Raw genomic sequence first — 25,804 nt, 5'->3', positions numbered from 1 at the left:
CTATTGCAAGGGGTTATACGAAATTCAAGTTTAAGATGGTTCAACGACCATAGATGCGAAAAGCATAAGCACCCAAATAGGAAATCTACTCAAAGCAGAATTTCGGTTATTAACAAACATAAAACAATAGATTTTCATTTATAATTAAATTAAATTACTTGTCTTATCTTTATATCTTTATTAATTTGTGTAGCATTAAATTCGAGTCAAATTATATCATTTAGTACTTAGAATATGCTTGAATGAAGTTTATATTTTTATTATTTAAATAGTTATGTTAAACAAATTTTTAATACAATTAAAAGAGTAATTCTTTAATGTATTAGAATATAGTGATAAAATAATATCTTATAACTATTGGTCTATTGTTTCAATTTTTTATAGAAACCTAAACAAACTAAAAGCAAATAAAAAAGTTGTTTGACTTAAAAGTTACATGCCTAATCATGTCGTAATAAAAAATCTCAATCACCAAAAAATGTACTTAAATAAAATAAAATCTTATTTAGAATATTATAAGACTTTTTCCTTTTATTCTTTTTTTACATTAACCAACAACAAAATCTAAATAATAATAATAATAATAATAAGGTGTTTGACTTAAAAATTACTTACTACTAATTATGTCGTAATGATAATTAAATTTGCACTTTGAATATAATTAAAACTATTGGGAAGAACATAAATTCCTCCAAGGACTAATTCTTTCCATGATCAAACTATAATAAAAAAGTACATAAATACATATAAACTATAATCAAACTATTACAGTACAATAGTAGGAAATAATGGAGAAAGTGACCAAGGCAAATAGCTGCAGCTTTACACCTGCTTTATGGTTGCGATTAATCACTGTGTTGATATTTGTTCTTTGCAATTGCTGTGCTGAGATCCCAACAAACAGGTTCTTCCTTTTTCTGTTCAATAACTGTGGTCCATAGGTTGATGACAAGTACCAATATTTGATTGAGAACAAAGATAACAAGCTTCATGGATGGATATCCGATGACGATGGATAATCACACCAAGCTCTGAGTTGAGAGCTGGTGGCCCTCATAAGGAGGGCCTCACTTCTCATCCTGGTGCCACTTCTCTATGCGTAAGTCTATTTGCAACCCAATAAGTACTACATACATGCATAAATTATAGAAGCTTGCAATAATTTTCATTTAACTAGAAATGATTGTGTGAAATTTTCATTGTTTCGATGATTTATATGCTAGTTACCGCTCTCTATGCCGGGAAGGATTTTGATATAAGAATAGCGAGCACTGGAAAAAGGTGTTCGGTCCTTCTTTATTCATCTTAATTCTGCTTCTTCCAATAATGATCACCGCAAGACACTTTGGAATGACGCTCAAAAACAGGTTTTCTCATCACTAGCAAGATCGGGTAATCTTAAATTTATGGTATCGAGCAACTAACTCATTTATCACTTATTTGTGCGTCATTAGTTGAGTGAAGAAATCGAAAGCTGACTTTACAATTTCACTCGATCCAAAGATTTTACTCATGCTGAACAACGAGGCCAAGTTAGCGGTCAGTTACTTGTGCGAAACTGGTACAATGATAAGGAATTCGTTCCGGCACAATCTGCCTTTGTGGTGTTGGCTGCTCCTCGAGATGCAGGATCATGGCAACACGGCGGGAAGGTTAATATTGTTAACCAAGTTACATCTTAAGTCTTAATTATATAGATGTATATGAATATTCCAACTCTGGTTTCTGTCATGTTTTTTACTGTTTTCAGGGTTATCAATTTTGGACTCAATCCGACAACAATGGACGTTTCGAAATAAAAAATGTCCGACCGGAATTGCATAATTTGTATGCATGGGTCCATGGTTTCATTGGAGGCTACAAATTGGATCTCAACATCACTATCCAACCAAGTCAAATTTATTTCCATGTTATTCTAAACCATTGGGTTCATGAAATAACATAATCTTTTTTCATAAATGCCTATGCAGGAAACAAGATTAGCGTAGGTACTCTAATATATGATCCTCCAAGGAATGACCATACGTTGTGGGAAATTGGGATTCCAGACCGCACAGCAGCCGAATTCTTCATACCGGAACCTGAGCCGATGCTTGTTAGCTCATTGTGCCTCGATGAAACAGACAAGTAATCTCGGTTTAACCTCTTGGTCATGCATGCCATTCACCCTGAAGATCTCCACACATATTTATTCAACTTACGAGTTTGTTTTTTCAATGGACAGGTATAAATCTCAACATTATCGGTCGTCATTTAACAGGAATAGAATGTAGCTATGCTTTTCACTTACTCTCTATGCTAATGAACCTTTACAAATGTATTCATAGGTCCGATTCAACGACCCGAGTGCATTCGACCGTATTTTACTACGAGGAGGATAAGTTACGATAATGCCGTAGCATGACATGGAATTCATGGAATGTACAGATTATATAGCATTAATGTGGCTGGTCACAGATTTTAGAAAGGGGAGAACGCAATCTTTCTAACACAGAGAAGAAGCATGGGGGCATTCAATGCAGTTATGTATGACTATATTCAATTAGAAGGGCCGACAGTTTGATTAATTTTAGAAGTAATGTATAAATACAAGATAGAAATTTAGATTCTTTCTTCATAATGATCATACCTAGACAGTATATTTGAAGCAATTTTTTTTTTTTTTACGTTTGGATTCATTAATATATAGAAACGAGTATGATTCTCCAAAATTTTAAAAAGCATTATCTCATCCCATACTACTGAGTTAAGAGCAATTGTAATACCCAAATATCGAGTCAGTGACTATAATGAAAGGATTTAAAATTTAGAGGATTAAATTGAATAAATGGTAAAGTATAAGAAATGATTTTGTAAATTGTGTTTAAGACTAATTAGTAAAAATGGAAGAATGGAGGGGATATTATGGTCCTTAAGAGGGAAAATGAATTTATTAAGAGAAAAAGGGGGAAAAGTTGAAAAGCTAAGTTATCTCTTCCTCTTCTCCTTCTTCTCATCCCCGTGCTCTTCCCATAGCCAAAGGTAAGATTTCTTCAAGTTGGTTTTTCCCACTACAAGAAAATATACCTTTAATGACACACGAACAATGACACACGCTAATTTATGACTTGCAAAAAATGTGTCATAAAAAAATGTCATGTTTTTTAAAATCTGAACAATTTATTAAGAGTAAAAGGGGGAAAAGTTGAAAAGCTAAATTATCTCTTCCTCCTCTCCTTCTCGTCCCCGTGCTCTCCCCATACCCAAAGGTAAGATTTCTTCAAGTTGGTTTTTCCTTTAGTTTATGGGTTGGTTTTGAAGCCTTAAATGATATAGAAGCTTAAGGAAAGCTTAAGATTAAATAAAACTAAGTGATTAGTGAATTATTTGAGATTTAAGAAAATGATTTTTTTTAATGATATGATGAAATATGATCCTTTAATGAAGTTTAAAAGTATATTTGACTTGCGTTAGAAGTAAATAAGTGATTGAGAGCCTTAGAAGTGATTAAAAACATGTTTGAAAAATTAGTGTGATTCTTAGTTTGGAGTGTTCTTTGGAAATTTTAGATGTTATAGGAAGATTAATGGAGGTAAGTTAGTTGGGTTAAGTTATGATGATTTTAATGGTATGGTTGGAGATAAAAGTAAGAGATTTAAACGAAATTTGGGTAAAAAACGAAGTGAAATATGAAAAATTTGGGTAAGGGTATCGGTACTGAAAGAACAGTACCGACACTATAGGGTTAAATTTGAGGAAAGAGGATGAAAACGATGAACAATATCGATATTGATGCAAGTAGTATTGATACTGCTGTGGGATATCGATACTAAGAGGAAGGTATAGATACTATGGATTCCAGAATGCAAAAATGGTATCGATATTGAAGGGAGTATCAGTACCATAGTATAAAAGTATCGATACAATAGTAGGGGTACCGATACTAGTCAGTCTAAAATTTTAAGATATGATGAAATTAAATAGAATTCGAAAATAATAGTACTTTTGAGTATTATTAGATATATAAATGTTAGAAATAATACTAACATTTGTATTGAATGTGTAATTATGGATGCATGTGCAGATCGTAACCAAGCTCCTGAGTCAAGCAAGAAAAAGGACAAGGATAAAGTTATCAAATAGTCGTACATCATTAAAGCACACTAGTGAGGCATAACATGTGAGTGCATTTTATGTACTTATATGCGATGAGGATGACTTGCGATGAGTCAACCTCGAACGTTTTGATAAAAGTATGTTATATAGTAGTTCGATATATTTTTATAATGTTTATGGAAATGATACTACGAATGATTTTAGAGTATGAACTACTCTAAAATGAATAGATGAACTTTTATGTTCTTTTAATGGTTATCTATGTTCAGAAATGAATGTTAAATCTATGAATTTGACTTAAAAGCCCATTGTATGTGAATTGAGAGTCATATGTGCATTTCGACATAAATTGTATGTAATGGTTATCAATCGATTTTGTGTAATGTATAATGGTGCATTTTCTTATCAATACTATGTGTACTTTCGACACTAGATGTGCAACTATGGTATTCATAATGAGTTTTTCAATTACCATTTCAATATACAATTATGTATAAAAGTTATCGATTGATTTTGTTTATTGCATAACGGTGCATTTTCGTATCATTACTACGTGTACTTTCGGCACTATGTGTGCATCCATGGAGTTCATAATGAGTTTGTGAATTTCCATTTCTGCACTTCGATGCAATGCATGTACATTGCATTCTTATTTGGCATATATTGGGAAAATAAAGGATAAATTGGAAAAATATTAATTGATAGGTATGCGGGGCATACTAAATATAGTTTCGCAGGTTATGTGAATGAACATTGGCTTGCCAAGCCAGATTATGTATCAATATGATTTATACAATTTGAATTCGTAACTTGGCATTATATGATATACTGATAAGATGCATAATAGACATATATTCTATGATATTTTCCTCATATTTCGTATTTTGTTGATTAGGATGAAGATTTGGATAAAACAAGTTCAAAATCTAATTATTAGCATGATCTTCACAAAATCCCCAAATCAAGGAGGAAAAATCAGAATTCAAGAAGTTGACAAGACCAGAAGAGGTTTTCGCATAAAGCGTGGGCACGACTTATTCATCCAGATTTATTGCAGAAAAGTCTTCAGTTAAGGCGTGGGAGTGCCTTACCAGTATGTATAATCCTAAATTAGGGTTATGAATTTACAAGGGTAAAAGAGTTTAATGACGGATGGGAATACTCTTTTGAATTATTCTTATCTTTAGAAAAGGATGAGGGCATTTAAAACTCCCATTTTTGTGGGATTTTCTTTAATTGAAACTTCTTTATCTAGAGTAGGAAATCCTTATAAAAGGGGAGCTAGGGCATCAGTTTTACATCAAATTTTTCATTAAGTTTTTCTTTTTGCGTTCTTTCAATTATGAGTGGCTAAATACTTTTCTTCCAACTGAAGGATAATTGAAGTTTTGGTTCTTCAAGGATTGTGAGATCTAAATAATTTTCATTGTTCTTTTACTTCTTTGCTATTTATATATCTTCTGTTTTTATTAAGAATTATAGTCTTGATTGATTGTGCAAAGAGCCCGTTGTTCAATTATCAGGTCGATAAATTGACATTTAGAACTTTAAATCCTTAATTGTTTAAACGTTCTAATATTAGTGGTAAAGTAACATAGTTGATTTTGATTATGTTATGAAGATATTAACCTAGTCTAAATGAATCGAGCTTGTGTATTTGTTGGCTAGAATTGGTGGTCCCTCTAGTTGTTAATGTTGTTGGTGGATTAAATCTTAAGAGATTGTCTAGGGTTGTTCATTAACAAGCGAAATAATCAAAGAGCTTCTCTTGATTATCAAGAAACTAAGGAGAGACAGGTTGTTAGAGCTTCTGAATAACCATAACCAATTTAGTGAAAAGTAGAAGATTTTATCATTGCATCTATGATCAATTCTCTAAACCAATTCTGAAATTATACCTTTAGTTGGATATTTGCTTGATATTGATATCTCTAAATTCTTGGTTGATTTTAAATGCTTTTTCTTTTTGATTTCTTCTCGATTTTAAACCCCTTTTATTTGCTTTAATTTTCATTAAAATAAGTCTATCCAATCCCTGTGGATTCGACCTTTCTTATCGCTATTACAAATTTATATTTCTAAAAGAACATATTATTATTTGTTGGATTCAACACCCACTAAATTTTTGGTGCCGTTGTCGGGGATTGGTGTCATTTAGACGTATTTTAATGCTCCGTTCTTCTCGTGTAGGTGAACTCTAATACGATCCTAAAATCGAGAAGACCGCTCGCAGGTTAAGAAAAGAAACTAACTTGCGCAACAAAAAAGCTTCCTCTTCATCATCTCCTGAATCAGAATCTACACTCAACTTGGTTGATTCATCCAGCGATTCTTAAATAGAAGGAACAATGGCCAACGAAGAAAGAACTCTAAGAGAATTGGTTGCACCAAATGTGAATCAACAACAGCTCTGAATTGACTACACAACTTTGAAGGTAGCTTTTGAATTAAAATATGGTTTGATTCACTTGTTTCATCTTTTCCATGGACTTGAGAATGAAGAACCTCATAAGCATTTGAAGGAATTACATGTTGTATGTTCAAGTATGAGACCACAAGGAGTGACTGAAGAGCAGATCAAATTACATGCTTTCCCATTCTCGCTAACCAATAGAGCTAAAGATTGGCTCTTCTATTTACCCTCTGGTTTTGTAACTACTTGGTCCGATATGGTGAGGATATTCCTTGATAAATTTTCCCTGCTTCAAGAGCCAATGGCATTCGAAGAGAGATATGTGGAATAAAACAAAAAAATGTTGAGACCCTTCACGAGTATTGGGAAAGATTTAAACGATTGTGTGCAAGTTTCCCTCAACATGGGATTTCTGAGAAACTTCTCATCCAATATTTCTATGAAGGACTACTACCCATGGAGAGGAAGATGATGGATGTAGCCAATGGAGGTGCCATAGTGAATAAGACTCCTCACGATGCTAGGTAACTGATCTCCATCATGGACGCCAATTCACAACAATTTGGTTTTAGGTAAGACACATCTCAAAGAAGAGTGAATGAGGTAGGTTCATCTTCCATTGAACATAAATTATCGCATCTCACCTTACTTGTTTAGCAACTAGTTGTAGGAAAAACACAACAAGTGAAAGCTTGTGGGATATGTTCTGTGATCGGTCACCCAACTGACATGTGCCCTACACTTCAAGATGATTCTCATGAGTACACCAATACAGTTAGAAGGTTTCCCGATCTTCCACAAACGAAATATGATCATTACTTAAATACTTATAATCCAGGATGGAGGGATCATCCTAACCTTAGCTATGGACCAAGACCATCGCAATTCCAATGTTTTCCACTTGAGAAGTCTTCTTCAAAGCCAAGTATGTCTCTTGAAGAAATTTTCAAATCACTTGCAACTAATACACAACAATTTCAGCAAGAGATGAGAACAAGCATACAAAATTTGGAGAATCAAATGAGTCAATTGCCATCCTCTGTTAGTCGGTTAGAATCCCAAGGTAAGTTACCTTCACAAACCATTGTTAATCCAAAGAAAAATGTTAGTGCAATCACATTGAGAAGTGGAAAGGAGTTGAAGGAACCTAGTCCATTGGTACATGGGAGGGCCTTAGAGGAAGAAACTGAAAAGGAAGTTGTTGATCCTCAGACTCAAAAATACCAACCTGAAGGACTCAAAAGTGAAAAACTGAAGGAATTGGTCATAGATCCTCCTTTTCCTGCTAGATTCGCTAAATCCAAGAAAGAAGCAGAAGAGAAAGAAATTCTTGAGAAATTTCGCAAGATTGAGGTAAATATTTCTTTACTTGATGCAATTAAAGAAGTACCTCGATATGCTAAAGTTCTTAAAGAATTGTGCACCAACAAGAGAAAGCTCAAGGATAATGAAAAGGTAAGTATGAGGGAGAATGTTTCAGCTGTCCTCCAGAAAAAACTACCCCCTAAGTGCAAAGATCCAGGTATGTTTACTATCCCTTGTAAACTCAGTAATGTTAGAATTGAGAGAGCAATGTTAGATCTAGGAGCCTCAATAAATATCATGCCTCTTTCTATTTATTCATCTCTGAATGTTGGTCATTTGAAAGAAACAAGAGTGATTCTTCAACTTGCTGATAGATCTAATGTATATCCTGAGGGAGTTTTAGAGGATGTTTTGGTGGAAGTTAATGAATTGGTTTTTCCTGTAGATTTTTATGTGCTTGATATACAAGAAAATGATTCTTCTAAATCAACATCAATTTTGTTTGGAAGGCCATTTTTGAAAACAGCTAGGACAAAAATTGATGTAAATGATGGTACACTTACCATGGAATTTGATAGTGAAATGATTAAATTCAATATTTATGATGCCATGAGATATCCTAGTGATGTGTCCTCTATTTTTTTCATGGTTGTTATTGACCCTTTAGCACAGGAAACTTTTGATCAAAATGATGATTATAAGTTGAAAGATACACTCAACATGAATTTCACTTCTGAAGGATTATAGGGAATCATGAAAAAATATGTGTTGGATCTTGATTTGCAAGATACAATCCAAGAACTAGAATCACTCAAACCCATGAGGTATGATGTATCTCATATTGAGTCACCTCTTTCTCACACCAAGCTTCTTCCTTCTCTTGTGCAGGCACCCAAATTGGAAACGAAGCCTTTGCCAAATCATCTGAAGCATGTATATTTAGGAGAAGAGTAAACTATTCCAGTGATCATTCCCAAAAAACTCTCTCGCTTAGAAGAATAAAAGTTGATTCGAATGCTTAGAAACTACAAGGAAGCTATTGGGTGGAAGAAAAATTTCTCTATCGATGAAATACAAAGTTTGAATACATGTCAAATATTTAAGGTCGATGATCATCAATTCAAACCTTTTTACGAAGGTTCTCTGGCTCATACTATTGGTCAAACCATTTTGGAGTATCCAACATAGGATGATAAAGAAGCTACGACATCTAGCCAAAGACGTTAAAGAAAGGCGCTCTTGGGAGGCAACCCAATTTTCCCTTTTCAATTTCTATTTTCGTTCTTTTTATTTTTATTTTTTCCTTAATTTTTTGGAGTACAATTAATCTTTTTTTCCTCTTTAGATCAGAAGATGAATTTTTGTAACCCGCAGGCACACCTTACAAAAGCAGAATTATTCCTAAAGTCTCTCATTATCTAGAAGAAGTTTTTGTATAAGACGTGCCCACGTCTAAACTCAACACCACTTATGATTCAGGAAACAAGATTCAAAGAAACTTTTTAAATATAAATGTGCCTTATCCTTTCTTTATTTTCTATGCTCTTTTAGAAAAATGCGCGCCACCAGCTGTCCTCTCCTCTCCACCCGACCCATGTCTCCGCTCAGTCCGAGAATCAACCTAGCCGACCACATTACATTCACCCCCAGCTCGTGACATATATTGTGGTTGATGCTCAACATTTTTAGGGGAGTTTTCTACTCTTATTCTTTTATGGGTTTTGAGCATCTACTTTTGATACATTGAGAACAATGTATGGATTAAGTGTGGGGGAGAGTATTTCATACATAGTTTTGCTTTGAACATAATTTTGCTTCTATTTTTTGATGAAAAAAAACAAGTGTTCTTTAGTTCGTTTTTGTGATTTTTCTCTTCGAAATTCCAGATTCTTTCGATGTTTATCCTTGCATGATTTGGATTGTTGTGGATTATCGAATTAAGTTAAAGAATAATAGGGGATTAGCTTGAGTAGTTGAATTCTTTTTTGCTATACACTGGTTGATTACTCTTGATGACTGATTGAATGAAAAATGTGTGGGATTTAATACATGTTCACCCTTTTTGCGAGTTTTTGGGCCAATGAGCACTCATTTTCAGCATCCTCCATTTCTTGATTGTGTGATTGTCATACATAGTTAATTTTTCTAGAACTTGTTTTGATATACATGTCGAAGACCATATTTTAGAATTGGATGCATCAAGAATGATAAGGGCTTTTAGGTGAAACCACTTTTAGCTTTCGTAAAGAGCCTACCTTGATTATCATCCATAGAAAGCCAATTTAGAGCCTAAGCCTTATTGTTTGAAATTAACCATGGTATAAGCAAATATGAAATCCTTTTTGTTAATTTCCCCTCTTTTCAACCTTGAATTGGAGGATTGTATGAGCTTCTTCACATGAGAATTCAAATTATCTTGAGAAGATCGGAAGATGTTGGAATACAGTGATTCGAGTTACAATCTCATTCATAAAAAAACCAAAAAAAAAGTGAAAAAAAGGAAAAGAAAAAGAAAAAAATCCGTGCAAAGGAAAGAAAGAAAAATAGATTGTGCAAAAGAAAAGAAAAAATGTTATGTGGCTTGAAGAGAACATTTGAGATTGAGTTCCATGTGGATAATTTTGTATGACTCCTTCAATAAAAAAACTCAAATTCATTTCATACCAATCCTCACCTAAGCCCCATTACACCATGTTTAAGACCCTAAGGTTTTTATGCTTTCAATTCATTGATTAGTGGTGGGGATGTGATAGGTTAGCAAGCCTATGGTAAAAATCTTTCTATGTTTTGCCTTGAGAATTTATTGACACCCTAAACACTTCGAGCGTATTGAGTGAATCCAATGTGAGGGTATTAGATCCCACTGCATTTTGATTTTGAAAAGATTGATGGGGTGATTATTCATGTGTGTTGGTTTATGAGAATTTATTTTACGAATTGCTCGTTCCTTACTTTTGTCTAGATTTGAGTCTTTAAGGCATGACTATTTTGATTATTGAGGGATGAGAAAATGAAGAAGAAGGATTGACGTTGAGAAGAGTTATAAATTTGAACTATTGTATGCTTGAGGACAAGCATTGGTTTAAGTGTGGGGGAATTTGATAACATGCATATTAGACATATATTTTATGATATTTTCCTCATATTTGAATAACTAAAATTGCTTAAATCATGGATTTTGATTATATTTTATATTTTATGGATTAGGTTAAAGATTTGGATAAAACAAGTTCAAAATCTAATGATTAGCATGATATTCACAAAATCCCCAAATCAAGAAGGACAAATCGAAATTCAAGAAGTTGACAAGACCAGAAGAGGTTTTCGCATAAGGCATGGGCACGTCTTATTTATCTTGAGCTATCACAGAAAAGTCTTCAGTTAAGGCGTGGGCACGCCTTACCAGTTTGTACAACCCTAAATTAGGGTTATGAATTTACAAAGGTAAAAGAGTTTAATGACGGCTGGAAGACTCTTTTGTATTATTCTTATCATTAGAAAAGGATGAGGGAATTTAAAACTCCCATTTTTGTGGGATTTTCTTTAAGTGAAACTTCCTTATCTAGAGTAGGAAAATCCTTATAAAAGGGGAGCTAGGGCATCAATTTTACATCAAGTTTTTCATTAAGTTTTCTTTAAGTTTTTCTTTTTGTGTTCTTTCAATTATGAGTGGCTAAATACTTTTCTTCCAACTGAAGGATAATTGAAGTTTTGGTTCTTCAAGGATTGTGAGATCTAAATAATTTTCATTGCTCTTTTACTTCTTTGCTATTTATATATCTTCTGTTTTTATTAAGAATTATTTTCTTGATTGATTGTGCAAAGGGCCTGTTGTACAATTATCAGGTTGATAAATTGCCATTTAGAACTTTAAATCCGTAATTGTTTAAACATTCTAAAATTAGTGGCAAAGTAACATAGTTGATTTTGATTATGTTATGAAGATATATAACCTAGTCTAAATTAATCGAGCTTGTGTATTCGTTGGCTAGAATTGGTGGTCCCTCTGGTGGATTATATCTTAAGAGCTTGTCTACGGTTGTTCATTAACAAGGGAAATAATCAAAGAGCTTCTCTTGATTATCGAGAAATAAGGAGAGACATGTTGTTAGAGATTCTCAATAACCATAACCAATTTAGTGAAAAGTAGAAGATTTTATCATTGCGTCTATGATCAATTCTCTGAACAAATTATGAAATTATACATTTAGTTAGATATTTGCTTGATATTGATCTCTCTAAATTCTTGGTTGATTTTAAATGCTTTTTTCTTTTTATTTCTTCTCGATTTTAAACCCCTTTTATTTGCTTTAATTTTCATTAAAATAAGTATACTCAATCCATGTGGATTCTACCTTGCTTACCGATATTACAAATTTATATTTCTAAAAACAAGTATTATTATTTGTTGGATTTGACACCCACCATATACCTATGTTTAAATTTCATCTTATTGTATTATTATGCATTATTAAGTAAATACTTAGCGTGTGATGGTTTCACGCGTAGGTAATAATAAATAGTAGTGGAGTAAGGACAGCAGCGATTATCATCAATCAAAGGTTGCCTCAATAGTAACTATAGGACAATTATGTCTACTTTTGATAATTAGATGACATGTAATAGATTTATGAAAATGCTCTTAAATGTATTTGAATTATGACTATTGTAGTATGTAATAACTTTAAGATTATTTTAACTACTGAAAGTTATGAACATTTTATTTTATTTCTCTAAAATGTTCTATTTATTGGAACAAAATTTTATGAGTTTACAAATAAGAAAATGTTTTTAAAAGTCATGTAAAACCTGTGACTTGTGTACGGAAAATGAATACAAGAAATGGGTGATACATTTATTGGTATCAGAGCTGTAGGTTTAGCTGATTCTCGGCCGAAATTGGGTGTATTTTACTTTAAAAAGGGTTACTTGCCACTAAGATTGTCAAGGTTATTGATATGTTGTCATTAGAATATGATTGATGTCACTCTTCACTAACTTGAGTGTTATTATTATGTATGTCCTATAAGATGTTAGAATCTTCGAACTCGCAAAGAGTGGCTGAACAAGAAGTTAGAGAATAACCGAGTAGCGATAGCTATAAAGCTAATAGTGAACATTCGATCCCATCTGAAAATGCTAGTGCATCGGTATATTAGGGTTTGCCAATGCTAGAGTTTAGAGCTTTTATGAAAGCTCTCGATTCCATTTTGACTCTGTTCCAACCTCCTCTGCCTCCCACTGCTCCTCTAGCACTGCGTATGTTAATCCCAAAAGAGATGAAAAGTTTGGGAGCTCCGGAGTTCCGGGGAGAAGAGGATGAAGGTCCTATGGAGGCTGATTTATGGTTAAACGATGTTATGGTGATGCTTGAATGTCTTCACTGCTCAGATTCTGAAAAGCTGGGTGGAGCTATATATTTACTTAGAGGATCAATTCGAGTGTGGTGGTCAAATACTGTGATGTATGCACCATCGGAGCAAGTGACCTGGCCGTTCTTTCAGGAGGAATTTAAGAACAAGTATATCAGTGAGCAGTTTAGACCGGCAATACTGTTGAAGTTTATTAATTTGAAACAAGGTGATCAAGCAGTACATGAGTATGAGGCTGAGTATAACAAGTTGAGTCGTTTTACTACTGAAGTAGTTCCTAATGACAAAACTCGACGTGATTGGTTCATCGAGGGAATAATGCCTAAGTTGAAAGAGATGATGTTGACTTTAAATTTTCCTAGCCTGGAAGAAGTTATAAACCGAGCAAAAGCCATTGAAAGAGCTCAAAATGAGACTCTAGTAGCGGAACAGAGTATGTAAACGGGAAAAAGAGTTGGAACGTTTTCAACTTCCTATCATTCTAAGAGTGACAAGGGTTCGAGTTCTCGATATACTGATAGAGATGGTTCTGCTGTAGCTTCACATAAAAATAAGCAATCACAGTCTTTTGCTGCTAGCTCTGGTAGAGCATATGGAGAGAAAACTACTCCATATCAGACGTGTGGAAAATATCACCGTGGAGTATATAGATTGCTCAGTGGATATTGTTTCTAGTGTGGTGAAACTGGTCACTATGCTTCAAATTGTCCTAAGATATCTGGGGATAATTCAGTGAAATCTAAGAGATTGGTAGCAACATCTAATAGAAGTAGAGGAAGTGGTAGATCCAAAGGATAATCTAAGTCAATTCCAAGACAAGAGACTTGGGGAGTAGCCATAATTTACAATATTAAGACTAATGAGGATCGGGATGACTCAGAGATCTTAACAGGTACATTCCTTCTTTTTGATGAACCTGTATTTATTGTGGTTGACGTTGGTTCTACACACTCTTATATTAGTACAAAGTTGGTTAGAGCTAGAGGAATTCCTTTAGAACCAATTTTTAGTGAGATGATAGCTGTAAACCCTATGGGTCATAGTGCGAGAGTAACTCGGGTATGTAGAAAATGCCAGATAAAGATTCAAGGGGTTGTGTTCCCAGTAAACTTGATGGAATTGCCTTTCGATGAGTTTGAAATTATTTTGGGTATGGACTGGTTGTCTCTACATCATGGATGGGTTAATTTTTGCAAGAAGCAATTGTTTTTTAAGGATGTCGAAAGCTCCGAAATCATAGTAATCGGTGAAAAAGCGAAATCACCTTCCAGTGTAATATCAGCGATGACTGCAAAGAAAATAATGTCGAATGGGTAATATAGCTTTCTTAGCTAATGTGATAGACATTCGACTATCAGAAGCGAGATTAGATGATATTTCTACAGTACCGATACTATAGGGTTAAATTTGAGTAAAGAGGATGAAAACGATGAACGAAAATGATGAACAATTTCGATCTTGATGCAAGTAGTATCGATACTGCGTGGGGTATCGATACTAAGAGGAAGGTATCGATAATATGGATTCCATAATGCAAAAATGGTTTTGATACTGAAGGGAGTATCGGTACCATAGTATAGAAGTATCGATACCATAGTAGGGGTACCGATACTAGTCAATCTGCAATTTTAAGATATGATGAAATTAAATAGAATTCGAAAATAATAGTACTTTTGAGTATTATTGGATATAGAAATGTTAGAAAGTATAATAACATTTGTATTGAATGTGTAATTATGGATGCTTGTGTATATCGTAACCAAGCTCCTGAGTCAAGCAAGAAAAAGGGAAAGGATAAAGTTACCGAATAGTCAAACATCATTAAAGCATATTAGTGAGGCATACCAGATGAGTGCATTTTTTGTACTTATATGCGATGAGTCAACCTAGAATGTTTTTATAAAAGTATGTTTTATATTATTTCAATATATTTTATAATGTTTATGGAAATGATACTACGAATGATTTAGAGTATGAACTTCTCTAAAATGAATAGATAAACTTTTATGTTGTTTTAATGGTTATCGATGTTTATAAATGAATGTTAAATCTGTGAATTTGACTTAAAAGCCCATTGTATGTGCATTGAGAGTCATAGGTGCATTTCGACATAAATTGCATGTAATGGTTATCGATCGATTTTGTATAATGCATAATGGTACATTTTCGTGTCAGTACTATGTGTACTTTCGGCACTAGATGTGTAACTACGGTATTCATAATGAGTTTGTGAATTATCATTTCGATAAACAATTATGTATAAAAGTTATCGATCGATTTTGTTTAATGCATAACAGTGCATTTTAGTATCAGTACTATGTGCATCCATGGAATTCATAATGAGTTGTGAATTTCCATTTCGACACTTCGGTGCAATGCATGTACCTTGCATTCTCATTTGGCATACGTTGGGAAAATAAAGGATAAATTGGAAAATATTGATTGATAGGTATACGGGGCATACTAAATATAGTTTCGCAGGTTATGTGAATGAACATTGGCTTGCCAAGCCAGATTATGTATCAATATGATTTATATGATTTGAATTCGTAACTTAGTATTATATGATATACTTGTGTTTAAATTTCATATTATTGTATTATTATGCCTCACTAAGTAAATACTTACCTTGTGTTGGTTTCACGCGTAGGTAATAGCAAAGACTAGTGGAGTAAGGAGTGCATCGAATATCATCAATCAAAGGTTGCCTCATCAGTAACTATAGGACAATTATGTCTACTTTTGATAATTAGATGGCATGTAATAGATTTATGAAAATGCTCTTAAATGTATTTGAATTATGACTACTGTAGTATGTTATAACTTTAAGATTATTTTAACTACTGAAAGTTATGAACGTTTTATTTTATTTCTCTAAAATGTTTTATTTATTGGATCAAAATTTTATGGGTTTACAAATAATGATTTTTTTTAAAAAGTCATGTGACACATGTGACTTGTGTACGGAAAATGAATACAGGAAATGGGTGTTATAGCAAACTTCCCCTAGTGTAGGCCAAATTGAATTTCTGTAGGTACTGCTACTAAGGCTTGATATGGTATACGATTTGGTTTAACATGTGATTTGAAAATTCAAATAATTGTTTGAAACTATTATTGTGCAATCGCAAAACCCACAATGACCACAATAGCACTCGTTATTGTTACAATCATGATAAACACAATAGAACCGAAAATGCAATCATAATTGCAATTCCCTGTGTACATTAGGTAAGTGAACTGTGGGACTTTGATATTCATAAGCTCTTAGCAATGCCAAAATCGGTCTAAATCCATGTCCAACAGAATATCTGATGACCATAAGTCTTTCTCATATTTTATGCAATTGAAACGTCAAGGTTAACAAAGTAATAAAGTAGAACACATATTGTGATCGTCGTATCTTCCTGATGGCATTGTAGCAATCACCCCATCTTAGAAAATATTTCCTCACCCACTCTATTCGAATCAATCTATATTTCCTCACCCCATATTTCGGTATGTGGAGTATTATTCTCCTAACTTTTAAATGCCTAATCTTTTTTGGTAAAAGTGAAATTGGGCCTCGTTAAAACAACTTCTATATCGCATTTCCATTTCCCCGCTGAAACATCTGTTGTGCTACCAACAGCGACAATTATCTAGAAGATCTACTCAGCGCGCCTTTTGGAAGATGGACGAGCAGAGTTGCATTAGGAGACTTGTTTAAAGTTTGAATTTAGGAAAAATAATTTTCTTTAGGATTTTTTTATTTTAATTTCTTTGTTTATCCTTAGGCTTTGAGAGACTATAAATACACTCTTGGGGTAAGCCTAAAAACATAACTCAAATTACAATATTCTTTTTCTTTCTAGTTTTATTAAAGCTTTCCCTTTTATTTTATTTTTCAAGTTTTCATTTTTCTTTTATATTCAAGATTTGTTTTTAAATATGCTTAAGTATGACTTTTGTCATGCTTAGCTAATTTTCTCATAAGCCGAGAGCTGAAACGATGACTCAATTCCAACAGGAGAATTGAAACAGACCCTTAATATCTTCAGAATATCTCTCTCAATCTCTACGCTTATTTTTCAAAATCAACATAGTTTTCAAAATCAAAGATAGACTTTGGTCAAGAGGTTGTTGCGATTAAACGTGTGGGAGGAAGATTCGGCTTATAGAAAGGACATTCGACTTCCTGGGAACACACTTGGTGAGATAGCCTCACCAAGAGGGAATTGAGATTGGACTTGACAGTTATAGAAACAACAATCCAAGTCGGTCGCCACAAACTTAAACGGTAATTGATATATGACAATTGATGTTGATTAGATCAGTTTTCGAAGCCGAAATCAAAGATTGCCTTGGGTATTCGGTATACAAAATGGAGTCACGGGGATTGCCCTTGTAGACAAAGTAACCGACATGATTCCCAAATAGAAAATCTAATTCGATGATCTAATGGAGATTGAGTCAAAGCGAAGCTTGAGGATGTTTTTACCATATCCATTTACAAACTTTATTCTCTTAATTTTTTTTAATTTAATTACCTTTTATTTAAACACTTTATTACTTAATCATTTTTTACCAAAACCCCGCGTTACTACATCACGCCTAGCTTAAACAAATCAGACAGAAACTTATAGTTTTCCAAGTCCCTGTGGAATCGACCCTTACTTCTCTTTTCTATGCATTTTCTTTATTTATCAATTGAGAATAAGGAATTTATTTTGACATCGAAACGATAGTTGTCACTATGTTGTTGACCATATATAATATGATCCCATTCACCCTCACCAGTATATTCGGGTCGAAGATGCTTGAGTTTTTTGTATTTCTTTCTATGAACCTCCAACGCAATTCGATTGAGTCTCCGTTGTAGCATAATATGACGGATAAAAACCAAAACTACTCTGAAATGCAAAATAATCGGTAGAAGTAGAAGTAGAATACGAAGATTATGATGATGATTTCTTCTTGGCTTTTTTGAATTTAGCCTTTCCTCGTTCCCATTCTTCCCTCTCTTGTGATGTCATGAAATATGGTTTCCAATTTGCTTTCGAAATCAACGTTAGTGAGTGTATTCTCTTAATGCATAGGGACCAAGAAATGACGGTGATTCCATTTCTCAATGTAATTAGCATGTTTCCTCAGCTAATTTTGGGTATGCTTCCCACGTGTATCAATTCTATGAGTGTGTCCATATCCATAGTTTGCGTAAGAATCGGTTGATGAGACCCAAACTGTCGCAACAATTTTGACCGGCCATATCGATTCTCATTTTTATATCTTGTTTAGTTGCACCCAATAATTTCGTCTCAATAATTTTATGTGGCCATCTAAATAATATAAAAAATTAAAATTAAAAAAAAATTAAATTTAAAAATTTAATAAAAATCATGGTAAAAATTACCTTGTAGCGAAAGGAAACTCAATCGGGAACGGTGTAATTGGCGTAAAAAATGAGAACCGGTACCACACCCAAGATTGTAGCAGGACTAGACAACCTGATACATCCGCTTTTTGACCCCATTAGACAATTGAAGCCTTGCAAAGTTCCCAGTATAAAAAAGCCAAAATTGCAAAGCCCCAACTAATATTGTGACACAAAGTAAAATTATCCAATATCGAAAGATACTGAATGTGTGTCAAGTTACCAGATTTATTTTGTAACAATATCTCTCCAATCAATTAGAGCAAACACGCTTGGGTGACAAAAATCACCTCTTACTCGGTAGAGTCATCCGTCATATTAAATTCAGACTCCAACCATTTGGTCCGTATTTGGTACCCATCTAAGACCTTTGATGGTGGCATCTTTCCCAAAACTTGGTCAACAATTTCGAATCAGTTGAAATTGTTGTGTCTCACTGCCGCCATACCGTTAACCAAAACACCGAGTTAGTAAGCAACATATTCCAGCGTAATTATCGCTTCACAACTCAAAAAATGGAAAGTATGCATCTCCGGCCTCCAACGTTCAATGAGATTGATAATCAATGTCGAGATAACCTTAAAACCACGCAAAATGGTCGTTGGATACAACCTGGATTATTGCAAATATATAATAATTCGCTGATGCGAATCTCGGAGACCCATTCCTCTTTGATGAACTCTATGTTCTTCATCCGGTCTGAGCTCGAGTATAGAAATATGGCCATCATCGAGGCGTAACATTTCATCGTGGGTTGACATTTTTTTAAAATTTTGATTTTTTTTCTTAACAAAACACAATAAAAAAACCTAAACCTTAAACTCCTATTTAAAACCCAAAACCAACGACCAGAAATGACTAGTTAACTCAAAAATCCCACTGAACTCGTCACCTCAAGGTGACGAGTTCCATAGTGACCGTTGTAATCTGCCTGTTACATCTGACCGTTGTGCAATGGCTAGAAACATGTACTTTTTTAAAATTCAAAACAAACTTATCATTTTGAGGTGATGAGTTTGGCATATTTTTAAAAAAAAAATTAAATTATTTGGTAAAGGTAAAAATAAAAAATTAATTTTCAACAAGATTCATCACGTAGAGATGACGAGTTCCATTGGAAATAATAAAATATTAGTCCACAAGGGGCCCATATAACGGGGACCATTTAGTTAATATTTCTAGAGGAACTCGGTCATTGTATCAAATGTCGTAGATCCCACAAGAAACTTTAATGTGCCCTATGCGGCTAAATAATAAAATATTACCCCTATTGGGAAAAAAACCCATTTTATAAAGTCTAAGGCCTCAAGCCCACTTAATAAATATTATGTTTTTTTTTATCTTCTATCTAAAGTTTATTCAAATCTATTTATTATCAGGAGTATGTTGGTAATTTTACAAGACTTGGGCTCCAGGTTCAGTTATTTATCAAAAATTAGGATCTTGAGTCTTACTAATTAGCCGTAAAATTATTATACTCATTTTTCAAAGTTTCAGGACTTAATGCTCATTTATTAAACCTTAAAAGATATTTTGGTTTTTTATCATCCAATAGTATTTTAGCTTCTTCTTTTTTCAAATTTGAAGATTTCTAGCTCATCTAATTATATTTATGGGTATTTTTGTCATTTTATCACTTAGGACGTCAAACTTAGTCCTAAAATATCATTTTAGGAGGGTTGGATGCATGGATGACAATAGGTTGGGTTGGGTCGGGGTTTTGGTCAACTCGATCCGACCTAAAAAATATGTATCATTCATTCGAATATGACATGACTTGAAAATTATATATTCTCTACTGGATTCGACTTGACTCGAAAAATATATATTCTCCACCTGATTTTGATCTGATCAGAATTTTTAGAGTATAAATCAATCCAACCAGATCTGTTCCGTTACAAAATAAAAATTTAATTAACAAAATAATATTTTTTTAAGGAAGTTACATTATTATCCTCGGTGGGATCGGGTTAGAGTTTTTTCACCCCACCTAAGCCCGACTCGACCTTACTCCTTTAACCTACCTGACTAAAACAAAAAAAATTATAAAAAAACCCGACCCTATCGGATCGGAACAAAACCAATTTTTCAAGTTAAATTGTTATCCCTAACTCGTCCAAGCATTCCGGCTTCATATTATTCAACTCCACTGGCTCAGGAACCATCAAATAACTTATTCAAGCATGGATGTGGTTGTTGAATTCACTAGTCTCACTTATACCTACAATAATAATTATTATACAACCACAATACCAATAACATACTCAAAAAGTAATCCACAACTGTAATTTAAATATATGATATAGAGTATTAAGTTGAGTTAGTCGGAGTCGAAAAGGATTCTAAGGTATCAAATGATTGATCTGTATGTGTTGCAACTATTGCAAGGGGTTATACGAAATTCAAATTTAAGATGGTTCAACGACCATAGATGTGAAAAGCATAAGCACCCAAGTAGGAAATCTACTCAAAGCAGAATTTATGTTATTAACAAACATAAAACAATAGATTTTCATATATAATTAAAATAAATTACTTGTCTTAACTTTATATCTTTATTAATTTGTGTAGCATTAAATTCTTTAATAAAATTATATCATTTAGTACTTAGAATATTCTTGAATGAAGTTTATATTTTTATTATTTAAATTGTTATGTTAAACAAAATTTTAATAAAATTAAAAGACCAATTCTTTAATTTATTATAATATAGTGATAAAATAATATCTTATAACTATTGGTCTATTGTTTCAACTTTTTATAGAAACCTAAACAAACTAAAATCAAATAAAAAAGGTGTTTGATTTAAAATTTACATGCGTATTCATGTCGTTATAAAAAATTTCAATCACCAAAAAATGTACTTAAATAAAATAAAATCTTATTTAGAATACTATAAGACTTTCTCCTTTTATTCTTTTATTTACATTAACCAACAACAAAATGTAAATAATAATAATAATAAGGTGTTCGACTTAAAAATTACTTACTACTAATTATGTCGTAATGATAATTAAATTTGCACTTTGAATATAATTAAAACTATTGGGAAGAACATAAATTCCTCCAAGGACTAATTCTTTGCAAGATCAAACTATTCCTCCAAGGCAAATAGCTGCAGCTTTACACCTGCTTTATGGTTTCGATTAATCATTGTGTTGATATTTGTTTTTGCGCTTGCTGTGCTGAGATCCCAACAAACAGGTTCTTCCTTTTTCTGTTCAATAACTGTGGTGCATAGGTTGATGACAAGTACTAATATTCGATTGAGAACAAAGATAACAAGCTTCTTGGATGGATATCTGATGACGATGGATAATCACACCAAGCTCTGAGTACAGAGTTGGTGGCCCTCATAAGGAGGGCCTCACTTCTCATCCTGGTGCCACTTCTCTATGCGTAAGTCTGTTTACATGCCAATAAGTAATACATACATGCATAAATTATAGAAGCTTGCAATAATTTTCATTTAACTAGAAATGATTGTGTGATATTTTCATTGTTTCGACGATTTATATGCTTGTTACCGCTCTCTATGCCGGGAAGGATTTCGATATAAGAAAAGCGAGCATTAGAAAAAGGTGTTCGGTCCTGCTTTTATTTATCTTAATTCTGCTTCTTCCAATAATGATCACCGCAAGACACTGTGGAATGACGCTCAAAGACAGGTTTTCTCATCACTAGCAAGATCGGGTAAACTTAAATTTATGGTATTGAGCAACTAACTCATTTATCACTTATTTGTGCGCCATTAGTTGAGTGTAGAAATCGAAAGCTGGCCTTACAATTTCACTCCATCCAAAGATTTTACTCATGCTGAACAACGAGGCCAAGTTAGCGGTCAGTTACTTGTGCGAAACTGGTACAATGATAAGGAATTCGTTCAGGGACAATATGCCTTTGTGGTGTTGGCTGCTCCTCGAGATGCAGGATCATGGCAACACGGCGGGAAGGTTAATATTGTTGACCAAGTTACATCTTAAGTCTTAATTATAGATGTATATGAATATTCCAACTCTGGTTTCTGTCATGTTCTTTTCTGTTTTCAGGGTTATCAATTTTGGACTCAATCCGACAACAATGGACGTGTCGAAATAAAAAATGTCCGACCGGGATTGCATAATTTGTATGCATGGGTCCATGGTTTCATTGGAAACTACAAATTGGATCTCAACATCACTATCCAACCAAGTCAAATTTATTTCCATGTTATTCTAAACCATTGGGTTCATGAAATCACATAATCTTTTTTCATAAACGCCTATGCAGGAAACAAGATTAGCTTGGGTACTCTAATATATGATCCTCCATGGAATGGCCCTACGTTGTGGGAAATTGGGATTTCAGACTGCACAGCAGCCGGCCGACCCGATGCTTGTTAGCTCATTGTGCCTCGATGAAACAGACAAGTAATCTCTGTTTAACCTCTTGGTCATGCATGCCATTCAGCCTGAAGATCTCCACACATTTATTCAGCTTACGAGTTTGTATTTTCAATGGACAGGTATAAATCTCATCATTGTCGGTCGTCATTTACCAGGGATAGAATGTAGCTATGCTTTTCACTTATTCTCTATGCTAATGAACCTTTACAAATGTATTCATAGGTCCGATTCAACGACCCGAGTGCATTCGACCGTATTTTACTACGAGGAGGATAAGTTAAGATAATGCCGTAGCACGACATGGAATTCATGGAATGTACAGATTATATAGCATTAATGTGGCTGGTCACAGAATTGAGAAAGGGGAGAACGCAATCTTTCTAACACAGAGCAGAAGCATGGGAGCATTCAATGCAGTTATGTACGACTATATTCAATTAGAAGGGCCGACAGTTTGATTAATTTTAGAAGTAATGTATAAATACAAGATAGAAATTTAGATTCTTTCTTCTTAATGATCATACCTAGACAGTATATTTGAAGCAAATATTTTTTTTACGTTTGGATTCATTAATATATAGAAACGAGTATATGATTCTCCAAATTTTTAAAAAGCATTATCTCATCCCATACTAATGAGTTAAGAGCAATTGTAATACCCCAAATATCGGGTCATCTACTATAATAAAAGGATTTAAAATTTGGAGGATTAAATTGAATAAATGGTAAAGTATAAGAAATGATTTAGTAAATTGTGTTTAAGTCTAATTAGTAAAAATGGAAGAATGGAGGGGAAATTATGGTCCTTTAGAGGGAAAATGAATTTATTAAGAGTAAAAGGGGGAAAAGTTGAAAAGCTAAGTTATCTCTTCCTCTTCTCCTTCTTCTCGTTCCCGTGCTCTCACCATAGCCAAAGGTAAGATTTCTTCAAATTGGTTTTTCCCACTACAAGAAAATATACCTTTAATGACACATGAACGAATGCACACTCTAATTTATGACTTACAAAAAATGTGTCATAAAAAAATGTCATGTTTTTTAAAATCTGAACTATTTATGACTTACAATAATGTGTGTCATATTTAATAGTCATAATCCAAAAAAATTGTAAAAACACGGAGTACACTTTTTAATTGTGTGTCATCTGTAAAAGTCATCTTTTAATTTCCCCCATTATTTTCATCCTTTCCCTCTTCTTCCCCCCTCGATAATCAATTCACGCCTAATGTTTTCCAGTCCTTTCATTCTCTCCTTTTCCCTCCTGCTTTTCATCTCGATTCTTTTCTTCTTGTTAGGCCCGAGTTTGAATCCCCAGCCTCTGCCACCCATTTCCGCCTCCGATGAACTCGACGATCTCCGTCTCTTTCATCGCGCCACCATCTCTCTCTCCGCCTCGTCCCACCTCTCCTCCTTCTTTTCCCCTAAAATCGATTTCCTTTTCTTGACCAACACCGACCTCCGCCTACGGGGACGAAGATGTCAATGGATGACGAAGAAGCCTACGGGGGCTTCGGCCAGGTGGATACAATGATTGGAAGGGTTTTTGTCCCTCCTATAATGACAGAGGTATCTTTCTAATAATGAACCTTTCTCACAACATGGATTGATGACTTTGGTTTGGTAGATGACAATTAAATGTTGTGATGTTTAGCAACTGATATGCAATTTCCTCTCAGTATTGGGACAAGGCGGAGTTTCTATTCCAAATTATTCCCAAACTCGGTGCTCGTAGTATTGCAGGTGGTACCATCAAGGTTAGTCATATATGGGTTTCGGTTTTTTAGCTTATTTGTTCCTTGGAAGTGGAAATTAAGTATGATGTTTTGTTATTACTGATTTTGCAGGGTGACTGATGCAAGGGGATCCGAGACAGATGATGATGAGCTGTCAGATTGTACCTTGATGTCGCTGAGATACCATGAGTTGGCAGATCAGCGCAAAGGCGGGAGTTGATTGTGATATGTTCCTCATTGGGGCTGTTTTGAGTGCGTTTCAGTCTTTTGGCCATAACTTTGGCTACGGGTGTCGGAATCGAGCTTAAGACCCCAATTCGAAAAGCCCCTTTCGACGCACACACTGTCCACATCGAGCTTGGCTCCATATGGCCTTTTTTTCGACCTAAAATTATGCCGTTTTCCCCTCCAAATCACTAGTTTTATTTATTTTTTACTATTTAAGGTAATATTTTGCTTGTCAGTTAGGAAGTCAATTTAAATCCGATTTGGGCCCCATTTTTTGCAGATTGTTTATTTTATTTTGAATTTCAATTTAGAGTGATTTTTGGGATTTTGCTATTTTTGGTAAAATTTGGATAAACATGATTTTTGGCTATAACAGTCCGGTTTGTGGACTGATTTTTGGATTGTTTTGATTTTATAATATTTCGTTAAACCCTAGAGACTTGTTTTCTCTGGTTTTGGGTGATTTTTCTCTTGTGAATCATCTATTGGAACCAGCCTACAGGATAATCGTTATCCTGTCCGGCGTCAGTTGGTATCAGAGCTTCAACATATTCCTGAGAAATTTCACCAGTGTCGATGGCTGGAGGTCGTGGTCGTGGCCGTCGTGAGCAGGTTCCGAATGAGGAAGCCCAACGTCGTGATCACAGCGTTCAGGATGCGATGATTACGGATTTGTAGAGGCAAGTCGTAGAATTAACCCAGCGCCTGACTGCGCAGGATTTTGAGGATCGTGAGGCCTCTGATCATGATACTAATTCTACTTTCAAAAACCCATATAACAATCGTGCTCTATTCCGGGAGCACCGTGGTCGGGAGGAGCGTCATGGAGACCTCGATTTTCGGGTCGATCTCCTCGAGTT

At 34.1% G+C, this 25,804-nt stretch overlaps 1 long non-coding RNA gene across 1 annotated transcript; it reads left to right on the top strand.

Annotated features, from left to right (window-relative positions):
* Positions 1-1,259: 1,259 nt before the first annotated feature.
* Positions 1,260-22,900, top strand: LOC120114713. Its single transcript, XR_005515417.1, has 4 exons — positions 1,260-1,367; positions 1,455-1,652; positions 1,751-1,892; positions 22,868-22,900. It is a non-coding gene; the product is annotated as an uncharacterized LOC120114713 (long non-coding RNA).
* The last annotated feature ends 2,904 nt before the right edge of the window (positions 22,901-25,804 follow it).

Source organism: Hibiscus syriacus, unplaced genomic scaffold (assembly GCF_006381635.1).
Source record: "Hibiscus syriacus cultivar Baekdansim isolate YM2019G1 unplaced genomic scaffold, ASM638163v2 tig00110239_pilon, whole genome shotgun sequence".
Classification (NCBI taxonomy): domain Eukaryota; kingdom Viridiplantae; phylum Streptophyta; class Magnoliopsida; order Malvales; family Malvaceae; genus Hibiscus; species Hibiscus syriacus.
The sequence above is the reverse complement of the archived record's forward strand: the minus strand, read 5'-3'. Positions and strand labels throughout refer to the sequence as shown.